Source organism: Neoarius graeffei, chromosome 18, assembly GCF_027579695.1.
Source record: "Neoarius graeffei isolate fNeoGra1 chromosome 18, fNeoGra1.pri, whole genome shotgun sequence".
NCBI lineage: Eukaryota > Metazoa > Chordata > Actinopteri > Siluriformes > Ariidae > Neoarius > Neoarius graeffei.
Window position 1 is genome coordinate 6929611 of NC_083586.1, and position 10228 is coordinate 6939838.

Sequence of the window (10228 nt, forward strand, 5' to 3'; positions counted from 1 at the left end):
ATGGGTGAGAATGACCACATTTCACCTCCCCAATTTTATCTGATATTAATGCTTATTATTATCCAAGCACTTCCTAGCCCTAAAGATGTAAACGCCATTTGTGATTTATTACACTCTCACACTTGTGCTCAACTCACTGGTCCTGATTATCACTGTATTCTCACATGCATTTTGGGGCTGGAGGTCACTGATGCTATGTTATAGGAGGTGGTGAGAGTTTTAAGTGATTACTATGACCTGCCTCTCAAACCTACACAGGGGTCAGAGGATGATTGGGAGTATTATTTTGCATGGTCTGATGCAAAACACATTACAAGTATGTTTGAACAGTTAATCAAGTTTCTGAAGAATAAATTTCAATCTGCTTCTGATCTTGCTCAAATAACAGGTGTTAAACAAGACCAGAATGAATCCTGCACCACCTTTTTTTTTTACATTTTAAAATTGCGTAGAATGAGCATGCAGGGATTCCTTCTGATCTTGCAGATGGTAAGCATTTCACCATGCTTTTCATAACTTTTCTGAATAATCTGTTAACTGAAAATGCTTGTGTATGAGAATTTCTACCGCAGGTGCCCTAAATGACATTAGCATTGAAGAAGGGGGACGTAAGACTCAAGACTTGGATTCTGCTGATGCCTTTGACCCTGTGATTAAGCCCAAGTCTCCAATGGGTAAGCGTAAATCGTCAGTTGATGTCACAATGCAGACATCATTCCCCGGTGACTGAAAGTTCAATGTTAAGTCTGGCCAATGCTATTACTGTGGTAGACTTGGTCACTGGGAATGTGAATGCCAGAAAAAGTGACGTAGACAGGAGAAAAGGTAGCATCATGTTGAACATTGTATTCTGCCTAATTCTCCACAGACATCAAACTCAGACACACAGGTGCACTGCAGTATCCCAATGCATGGGAGTTTATCACAGCAATGGGGATGCCTGCAGGGTGACACTAACCCCAATATGCTGTCCCTGATTCTTGCTACTGATTCCAGCACATTGCCCATAATTGAACTTTGTGTAGATGGCAACATATATCAGAATCACTTTTATCACCAGGTATGCGAACACACATGAGGAATTTGACTCCGGTTTCACTTAGCTCTCTTAGTACAAACAGATAAAAAAAAGCATAGACAAAAAACAAAACAAAAAGCTATGTACATGTAGAATGTTTTGGTGCAAAATGGTGCATAGTGCAAGGATGACATAGTAAATATAAATATAATTAAAGCCACTAGCAGCCTTGACGGGCCCTCGCACGTGTGGTTCTGCAACCCAGGACATTCCGCCACCCAACAAAATGGTCATGTGTCATATATACATCAAATGTTCAAAGGTGATGTGCATGTTGCCCAATCCCTTCTTAAGATCTTATGAGGTTGCTAGGACAACTATCATGATTCATGTCATTTTTGTACTGATCTAAGGGTTCTGAGTAAGGTTCTAGCCATAAGTTCTAAAGGGTTTTGTTTCAATTAGGGGGTGCTATGAAGTCCCTGGGCAATGCCTGGGGCCAAACATCTGTGGCTGAGAACATATTGCCATTTCAACATATTACAACATATCAAAAATCCCTTTGCAATTCAACATCAGCAATATCTTGGCATCATGTTTGCCAAGTTTGACATGAATCTGATGAACCGTCTAGGAGGAGTACGTTAAAAATGGTCATGTGTCCAAATGCATATAAGCCCAATTATCTCATGCCCTGTTGGGCGTGGCTAATGCATAGGGGGCGCTATGAAGTCCCTGGGACATTATTGCCATTTCAACATATAACACCACATCAAAAATCCCTTCACAATTCAACTTCAGCAATATCTTGGCATCATGTTTGCCAAGTTTGACATGAATCTGATGAACTGTCTAGGAGGAGTAAGTTAAAAATGACCATGTGTCATCATCACTCCAAATGACCTTATGACATCATCATTCCAAAGTCCTACCCATTTGTTTCAATGGGAAATGGAAAAAGGGGCGCTATGAAGTACCTGGGCCATGCCCGGGGCCAAATGTCTGTGGCTGAGAAGCGGTTACAATGACTGATGTGTGTATCAAATTTCATGAGTTTTCGTGCATGGGAAATTCCTCAAAAAAAGCCAAGTGCAACAGAAAAAAAATAAATAATCCTTCGAAAAACTATAGGGTCTTCGCACCGCACGGTGCTCAGGCCCTAAATATACAGTGTGCACAGAATGACAATATGAGTGTGCAGATATTTCACAGTTGATGTTATTGATTATTTGAGTCTGGTTTTAGCTGTTCATCACAGAGACAGCCTGAGGGGAAAAACTGTTCTTGTGTCTGGTTGTTTTTGTGTACAGTGATCTGTAGCGTCTTCCAGAGGGGAGAAGTTTAAACAATTTGTGCCCAGGGTGTGATGGGTCTGCAGAAATGTTACCTGCCCGTTTCCTGACTCTGGACAGGTACAGGTCTTGGATGGAGGGCAGGCTGACACCAATAATTTTCTCTGCAGACCTTATTGTCCATTGCAGTCTGTTCTTGTCCTGCTTGGTGACTGATCCAAACCAAACAGTGATGGAAGAGCAGAGAGCAGACTGAATGATGGCAGAGTAGAATTGTGTCAGCAGCTCCTTAGACAGGTTGAGCTTCCTGAGCTGGCGTAGAAAGTACAACCTCTGCTGGGCCTTTTTGATGATGGTGACTGTGTTGGTCTCCCACTTCAGGTCCCGGGAGATTGTAGAGCCCAGAAACCTAAAGGTTTCAACAGCAGTCACAGTGTTGTTGGTGATGGGTGGCAGGGTGGGGGTGGGGCTCCTCCTAAAGTCCAGTGTCATCTCCACAGTTTTGAGCATGTTCAGCTCCAGATTGCTCTGACCGCACCAACAGACCAGCTGTTCAACCTCCCGTCTGTATGCAGACTCGTCACTCTCTCGGATGAGGCCAATGACCGTTGTGTCGTCTGCAAATTTCAGGAGTTTAACAGACGGGTCTCTTGAGGTGCAGTCGTTGGTGTAAAGGGAGAATAGCAGTGGGGAGAGCACACACCCCTGGGGGGCACCAGTGCTGATAGTCCGGGTGCTGGATGTGATGCTCCCCAGCCTCACCTGCTGCTTCCTGTTAGTCAGGAAGTTTATAATCCACTGACAGGTGGAGGAGGGCACAGTGAGCTGGGTGAGCTTGGTGTGGAGGATGTCTGGAACGATGGTGTTGAATGCTGAACTGAAGTCCACAAACAGGATCCTGGCATACGTCCCTGCAGAGTCAAGGTGTTGCAGGATGTAGTGCAGTCCCATATTGATTGCATCATCTGCTGACCTGTTTGCCCGGTAGGCAAACTGCAGGGGGTCCAGCAGGGGGTCTGTGATGTCCTTCAGGTGTGACAACACCAGTCTCTCAAAGGACTTCATGACTACAGATGTGAGGGCTACAGGCCTGTAGTCATTCAATCCTGTGATGGTGGTTTTCTTGGGAACCGGGATTATTGCGGAGCGTTTGAAGCATGAGGGGACTTCACACAGCTACAGGGATCTACTGAAGATCTGGGTGAAGATGGGGGCCAGCTGATCAGCACAGACCTTCAGACAGGAGGGTGACACACCATCTGGGCCGGGTGCCTTCCTGATCTTCTGTCTGCAAAAAAGCTGACAATCATCCTCTTCACAGATCTTGAGTGCACAGAGACTCAGATTGTTGGCGCGCCCGCGTCTAAGACGCACTATTTCGATTAATGAACGCATTGTCGAGAGGGTCAGGGGCCAATATGGATGCAAGCATTTTATACCCTATTTGGAATGTTTCGTGGCGTATTACTTGACTTCATGGTCCCAATATCGAAAGTCTTGCACAAATATGCAATTTTCAATATAATTATCTGGATATTCAACAGATTTCAGCATCGGATGAATTTGTTTTGACCGCCGCCATATTGAATATACATCAGACCCATTCGTGTATTTATGCTGCCCCGTTTGTAGCGTCCCAAGTGAGTAAAACCTGATCCAAGTCTTTCGCTAGGTGGCGTCTTACGGTCTATGTACGAATATTCGAAAGAGACAAGAAAACATGGATAAGAAAAAAAAGAAAAATACATCTATTTTGTCATTCTTTTGCAGAAAGAGAGTACATTCACCTGAAAAAACTGATACCCCTGATACCCAAGGTAATTAGTCATACTAGATTTACAACAACATCAACTACTACAACAGCAACCACTACTACTACCACTGCCGACTACTACTACAGTTGTTAGATACATCTTGTGATGCAGAATCTTGGACACATCATCAGTGATAGTACCTGGGGTCACGGGAGGTTTCGGGTCTTTCAACTTCAGACCCCCTCACCCAGGCGACCCGACCTGGAGTGATCAGTTCCCGGCCTGTGTCCAAGAAGCACTCATCCATGCCTTGTCCCTCTGTATCCACAGCCATCGCGATTCTTTCTCAGCGGCCTCTGAAGCTGAGCAGATGACTCTCCTCTTGCATGCCCCTGTGATGCCTAGGAGACTGTAGGCCCTGCAGAGTGACTTCCCTGCAAAGCCCCTTCCCCCGACCTCAATGGGCAAGCATCTTGCACGCCACCCCCTATTGCGGCAGTCCTCCACCAGCTCGGTGTACTTCTCCCTCTTTCTCCCACTGGCTTCCTCCATTCTCTCTTCCCAGGGCACCGTCAGCTCCAACATGATGACCTGCTTGGAAGACTCTGAGTGTAGGATGATGTCTGTTCTCAGGCTGGTTTCCAAGATGTTTTCAGGGAACTTTAGCTGTTTTCCTAGGTCCACCCTTAGCTGCCAGTCCTTCGCTGTTCCCAGAAGTCCTGTTTGGACCTTTGGTTGGGGAGGAGGTTGTTCCCCAGCTCTTATGAATGTTATTCCATGCCTCAGTGGTTGCAAGCACTTGCTGTAGTCAATGGCAGAGTGGATGGACTCAGCAACTGCCTTCAGCACCTGGTCGTGGCGCCAGCGATAGCGACCATCTCCAAGTGCTTTAGGACAGCTGCTGAGGATGTGCTCCAGAGTTCCCCTTCCCTGGCACAAGGTACATGATGGAGTTTCACCCTTGCCCCAAAGGAAGAGGTTTGACGGGCTGGGCAGGACATCATAGACAGACTGGATGAGGAATTTTATGTGGAGCGATTCAGCCCTCCACAACTCCGGCCACGAGATCTTCCTGTCCATGGCTTCCTCCCATCTAGTCCATGCGCCTTGCTGCCTTAGCCCCACCCACTGGCTTGCACGCTGCTCTTCAACTCCAGCCCGCACCTCGAGTTGGACCCGGTCCCGCCTGTCCTTGCCCTTGAGCCTGCTGAGGTGAGTTGTTGATATGGTTCCCAGTCCTGCCTGACCGGTCGCCACAGATCCCACAAACTCTTTGTGGAACAGCCGAGCTTCTGCCTGGTCCACCGCCTCTTGCGCCTTTCACCTTCTGCCTGTCCTCACCTCGATGCCAGCTTGAGCAACCTTTGGATCCTTAGATTCCCTGTACTGGAGAACCTCCCTTGCTCTGGCAACCATGAACTCCTCAGTAAGGCTGTTGAGTGGTAGGGTCAGCTTGTTGTTGTTGCCGTAGAGGGTGATACTGCTGAGACTCCAAGGAAGCCCCAACCAGCATCGGAGGTGGCTGCTGACCCTCCGCTCAAACCCTTCTACGGTGGATATGGGAAATTCATAGACCAGCAATGGCCACAGTATCCTGGGCAGGATGCCATGTTGGTACACCCATGCCTTGAACTTCCCCAGGAGACCTGACTTGTCCACTGTAGTTAACCAGCCCTCCAGCTGTTCGTTGGTAGCCCTGATGGAGGCTGTATCCTTCAGGGAGCAGTCAAAGATCTTCCCAAGGCTTTTCAGAGGTTTCTCTGTGACTGATGGGATCTGGGTGCCTCCTAGGAAGAAGCAGAACCAGTCGGTCACCTTCCCTCCCTTCAGGACTAGAGACCTGGATTTCTCCGGCTTGAAGTGCATGCGGGCCCAGGTGGTAAGCTTCTCCAAGCCCTGGAGGATCCATCTGCATCCTGGAACTGATGTTGTTGTTACTGTCAGATCATCCATAAATGCTCTGATGGGGGGCTGACGAATCCCGGACTTGGTTGTGGGCCCTCTGCACTCCGGCTCAGCAGACTTGACCAGCATGTTCATGGCCAAGGCAAAGAGAATCACTGAAATGGTACATCCAGTGATGATCCCTTTCTCTAGCCAGTGCCGCTCTGATGTAACTGTGCCAAAGGAGAATCTCAGGTAAAAGCTGTTATAATAGTCCATGATTAAGACCTTGATGTTACACGGGACATGGTGCCTCTCCAATGCCACCTCCACCAGCTTGTGGGGTATAGAGCCATATGCATTAGCTAGATCCAACCAAAGCACAGATAGGTTCCCTTGCCCCTCTCAAGCCTCTCTTATCAGTTGTGTCACCACACCACTGTGTTCCAGGCACCCTGGTACCCCTGAGATCCCGCCCTTTTGCACAGAGGGGTCGATGTACTGGTTCTGAAGAAGGTAGTCTGACAGCCGGTGGGAAAGGATACTGAAAAATATCTTCCCCTAGAAATTGAGCAGCGAGATGGTCCTAAACTGCTCGATGGTGGTAGACTTCTCTTCCTTTGGAACCCACACCCCTTCTGCAGATCTCCATTGATGGGCGACTTTCCCCCTCCTCCAGATCACCCTTAGGATTTTCCACAGATGGTGTAGGAGCTTGGGGCACCTCTTGTACACCAGGTAGGGGACTCCATTGGGTCCAGGTGCTGAGTTGTTCCATGCAGCCTTGACCACAGTCTGAATTTCTTTCCAGGTGGGAACTTTGGTGTTGAACTCACAAGCTGGCTCAGGTGGCTTGATCAGGTCTCTGCATTCACCTAGGTCCTCCTCCCTCACTGCATCACTGTATGTTTCATGGAGGTACGAGTCTACCTCCTCTTTTGCGCAGGTTAGATGGCCACTGCGCTTCTGGCCTAGCAGCTGTTTGGTGAACCCAAAGGGGTTAGCTAGGAATGCAGCGCATCTTTTAGCTCTTTCCTTAGCCCGCCTCCTATGCCACTCTGCTCTTTTGAGGGTAAGCAACTTCTTCCTCAGGACACAGCGAATTTCTGCCAGCCCCGGCTTCAGGTCCTCGCTTGCACCCTTGAACTGGTTCTTCAGGTCCCGGAGTTCCCGTCGCAGTTGTGAGATCTTCTCTGCCCTGCGGTTCTTGGAGTAGGGGTTTGCAGCAGCATGCTTCTCAACTGTTCCAAACCTTTCAGTGGTGATGCTGATGACCATGGTGGCCATTATTTGGAGTTTCCTGTCTGCCCCTCCTTTCATTGTGGCTTCCAGGATACCATCCAAATCATCATCAAGCTTCTGCCACTCACTCGCTTTGCTGGCTGGAGGCCACTTGACCCGTTTTTGGTGTTGTGGGATGTCTGGTGCTTGGGCTCCGAGCATGGAGGTTCTGGGCACTGTGGGGTGACTCCTGGCCCGGATCCTCCTGCGTCTCACCAAGGTCCTCTGGAGTATGTAGGGGGCTGTGGGGCCCATCCCACACTGGCTCCTCCTGCAGCTCACTGAGGCTGTTCCTTGTGTGCTGCTCTGGCTGCACTTTCACCAAACATCCCATCTTGGTCTGGTGGACCTTCAGACCCCGCGGGTTTTTACAGCTCTTGCCACATATGCATGTGGTATTCGTTGTCGGTTGTCCGTTTGCATGGGTCATTGCCTGATTGTCCGTCCAGTTGGGGTGCTCATTCTCCCCCCCTCTCGGGCTCCCCTGGGGGTGTGTTCACTGGTGACTACTACTACTATAGACCTACACCAAACTGAAAACAAGTTAATAAAATAAATTATAATTTACAAGGAGGAGATAATATAGATGTGATATAGTGGCCTGTGGTTGAATTCCAAAAATATTGCCACTAATTAAACAATATCTCAATATATTTGGTTGAAGAATTGATTTTTGTCATCTACATTGCTTCATATGGCTTCTAATATTAAAAAAAAAACAGAATTAAAAAAAAAACAGCCCCTGGGCTGCCCCAGCTGTTCATTGGGCTCACTTCACTCACTAGGTTTGCTTCAACTGAAGGATAATCACTGGGCCCCCATTGTAGAAATGGGCCCCCTGTTTTTTCCCAGGAGGGGCCCTGTGGGCCCCTTGACCTGCAAAACAATCTGAGTCTCTGAGTGCATAGATAGTACATATCCCTTTATGGTTGACACAGGTACCACTAGATCATATTTTAGTGGGAAATCTTACAATGGGCCAGTATCAAGGGCCATTATTAACTCTGTGGGCAGCACAGTTGTGTAGTGGTTAGCACTGTCACCTCACAACAAGAAAGTTCTGGGTTCGAGCCCGGTGGCCAATGGGGGCCTTTCTGTGTAGGGTTTGCATGTTTTCCCTGTGTCTGTGTGGGTTTTCTGCAGGTGCTCTGGTTTCCCCCACAGTCCAAAGACATGCAGCTTAGGGTAATTGGTGGCTCTAAATTGACCATAGGTGTGAACTTGAATTTTTGATTGTCTCTATGTGTCAGCCCTGCAATGATCTAGAGACTTGCCCAGGGTGTACCCCACCTCTCGCACATAGTCAGCTGGGATAGGCTCTGGCTTGCCCATGACCCTGCACAGGATATGGATAATGGATGGATGGATGTCTTATTAACTCTGTGGGAATAAATGCAGTTCCTGTTAGATGCCCTAAGATGTTTCCCCTACTTGTGACCATACCAGATAATCCTAAATTGCGTTTCATGCATTGCTTTGTTGTCATTCCTAGCTCCCTTTTTAATCTATTAGGCTGTGATGTTTTGACTAAACTCTTTCTTTTGAGCAAGGTGTTTAGTCATTCTGCCTCCATCACTAGCAATAGCTTTATTAGCTTTATTTGTGATAAGTGCAGATTAGTTAGCCCTCTGACGGAGAAGATTACAGTGCTAGAAGCACATGTCCAGGCTTTAGAGAAGGTCAGTGAGCGTGAGAACAGTGTAGTTTCTGTAGAGGAAAGTCTGGATGCCCTAGGTGGAGTTAGTTATCCCCCAACTCCGGCATTAGAGCCCTTACAGCGGGGCAAATGGGTGACGGCTCGGCGGCATAAGCGTAGAGCCAAAGCTACCACTGAGGCTCGCCCATGGGAGCACCACTCCTCTCTGTGTCACATGTCGAACAGGTTTGCTCTCCTTAGTGATGCACCCACTGAGAAACCTGAAAGAGCTCTGGTTATAGGGGACTCTATCATATGGCACGTGAAATTAGCTCAGCCTTCAGGGGCACCAGCAGCTTTAGTCAGGTGTATACCGGGAGCCAGGGTGCCAGACATAGCAGGGAATCTTAGGGTCCTAGGCAAGCACAGGTTCTCAAAGATAGTGATCCATGCAGGAGCTAATGATATACACCTTTGTCAGTCTGAGGGTACGAAGAGTAACTTTGTAGAGGTGTTTAAATTAGCGAAGGCGATGTCTGATGCTGTAGTATGCTCTGGCCCCATCCCAATGCGGCATGGCAATATAGCTTACAGCAGGTTATGGTCGCTGAACTGCTGGCTGTCCAGGTGGTGCTCTGAAAACAGTGTGGGCTTTATAGATAATTGGGCTAATTTTGAGGGCACTGCTGGCCTGTTAGGGTGGGACGGTATCCATCCCACTCAGGAAAGTGCTGCTCTCATTTCCTGCAGCATAGGTCATAGTCTCAGAACAGGCCTAGTTAATTTCTGACAATCCAGAGCCAAGGCCAGGGAGCAGACAAACAGGCTAAACCGACTGTCTGCTAGCTGCACAGAGTTGTCACTCAGGGTCCACTACATCGAGACTATTTCTACCAGACACATTCAGAGAGTTTGTTCCAGTAACCTAATCAATATAAAATTAGATCATACTGACTGTACAGCTGCTGCCAGCACCTTTGATCTAAAGGTGGGGCTATTAAATATTAGATCTGTTACATCTAAAGCGCTAATGGTTAATGAACTCATTACTGATCAGGAGTTTAATGTACTTTGTTTAACTGAAACATGGATTAAGCCAAATGAATATATAGCATTAAATGAAGCAAGTCCTCCTGGATACAGTTATATACACCAGCCTCGTCAAACTGGCAGAGGAGGAGGCGGTGCGGTTATTTATAATGATTATCTAGGTGTAACACACAAACCTAGTTATAAATTTAATACATTTGAAGTTCTTCATACTCATATAATGTATGTAGCCTCGAAAAATAAGTCTACCCAGTTAATTCCATTGCTTATTATTTACAGGCCCCTGGGGCCATATTCTGAGTTTCTTTCTGAA

At 47.6% G+C, this 10228-nt stretch overlaps 1 pseudogene; it reads right to left on the reverse strand.

Moving 5' to 3' along the window:
* Nucleotides 1–4334: 4334 nt before the first annotated feature.
* LOC132866574 (uncharacterized) lies at nt 4335–7644 on the reverse strand (annotated as a pseudogene).
* Between the last annotated feature and the right edge of the window lie 2584 nt (nt 7645–10228).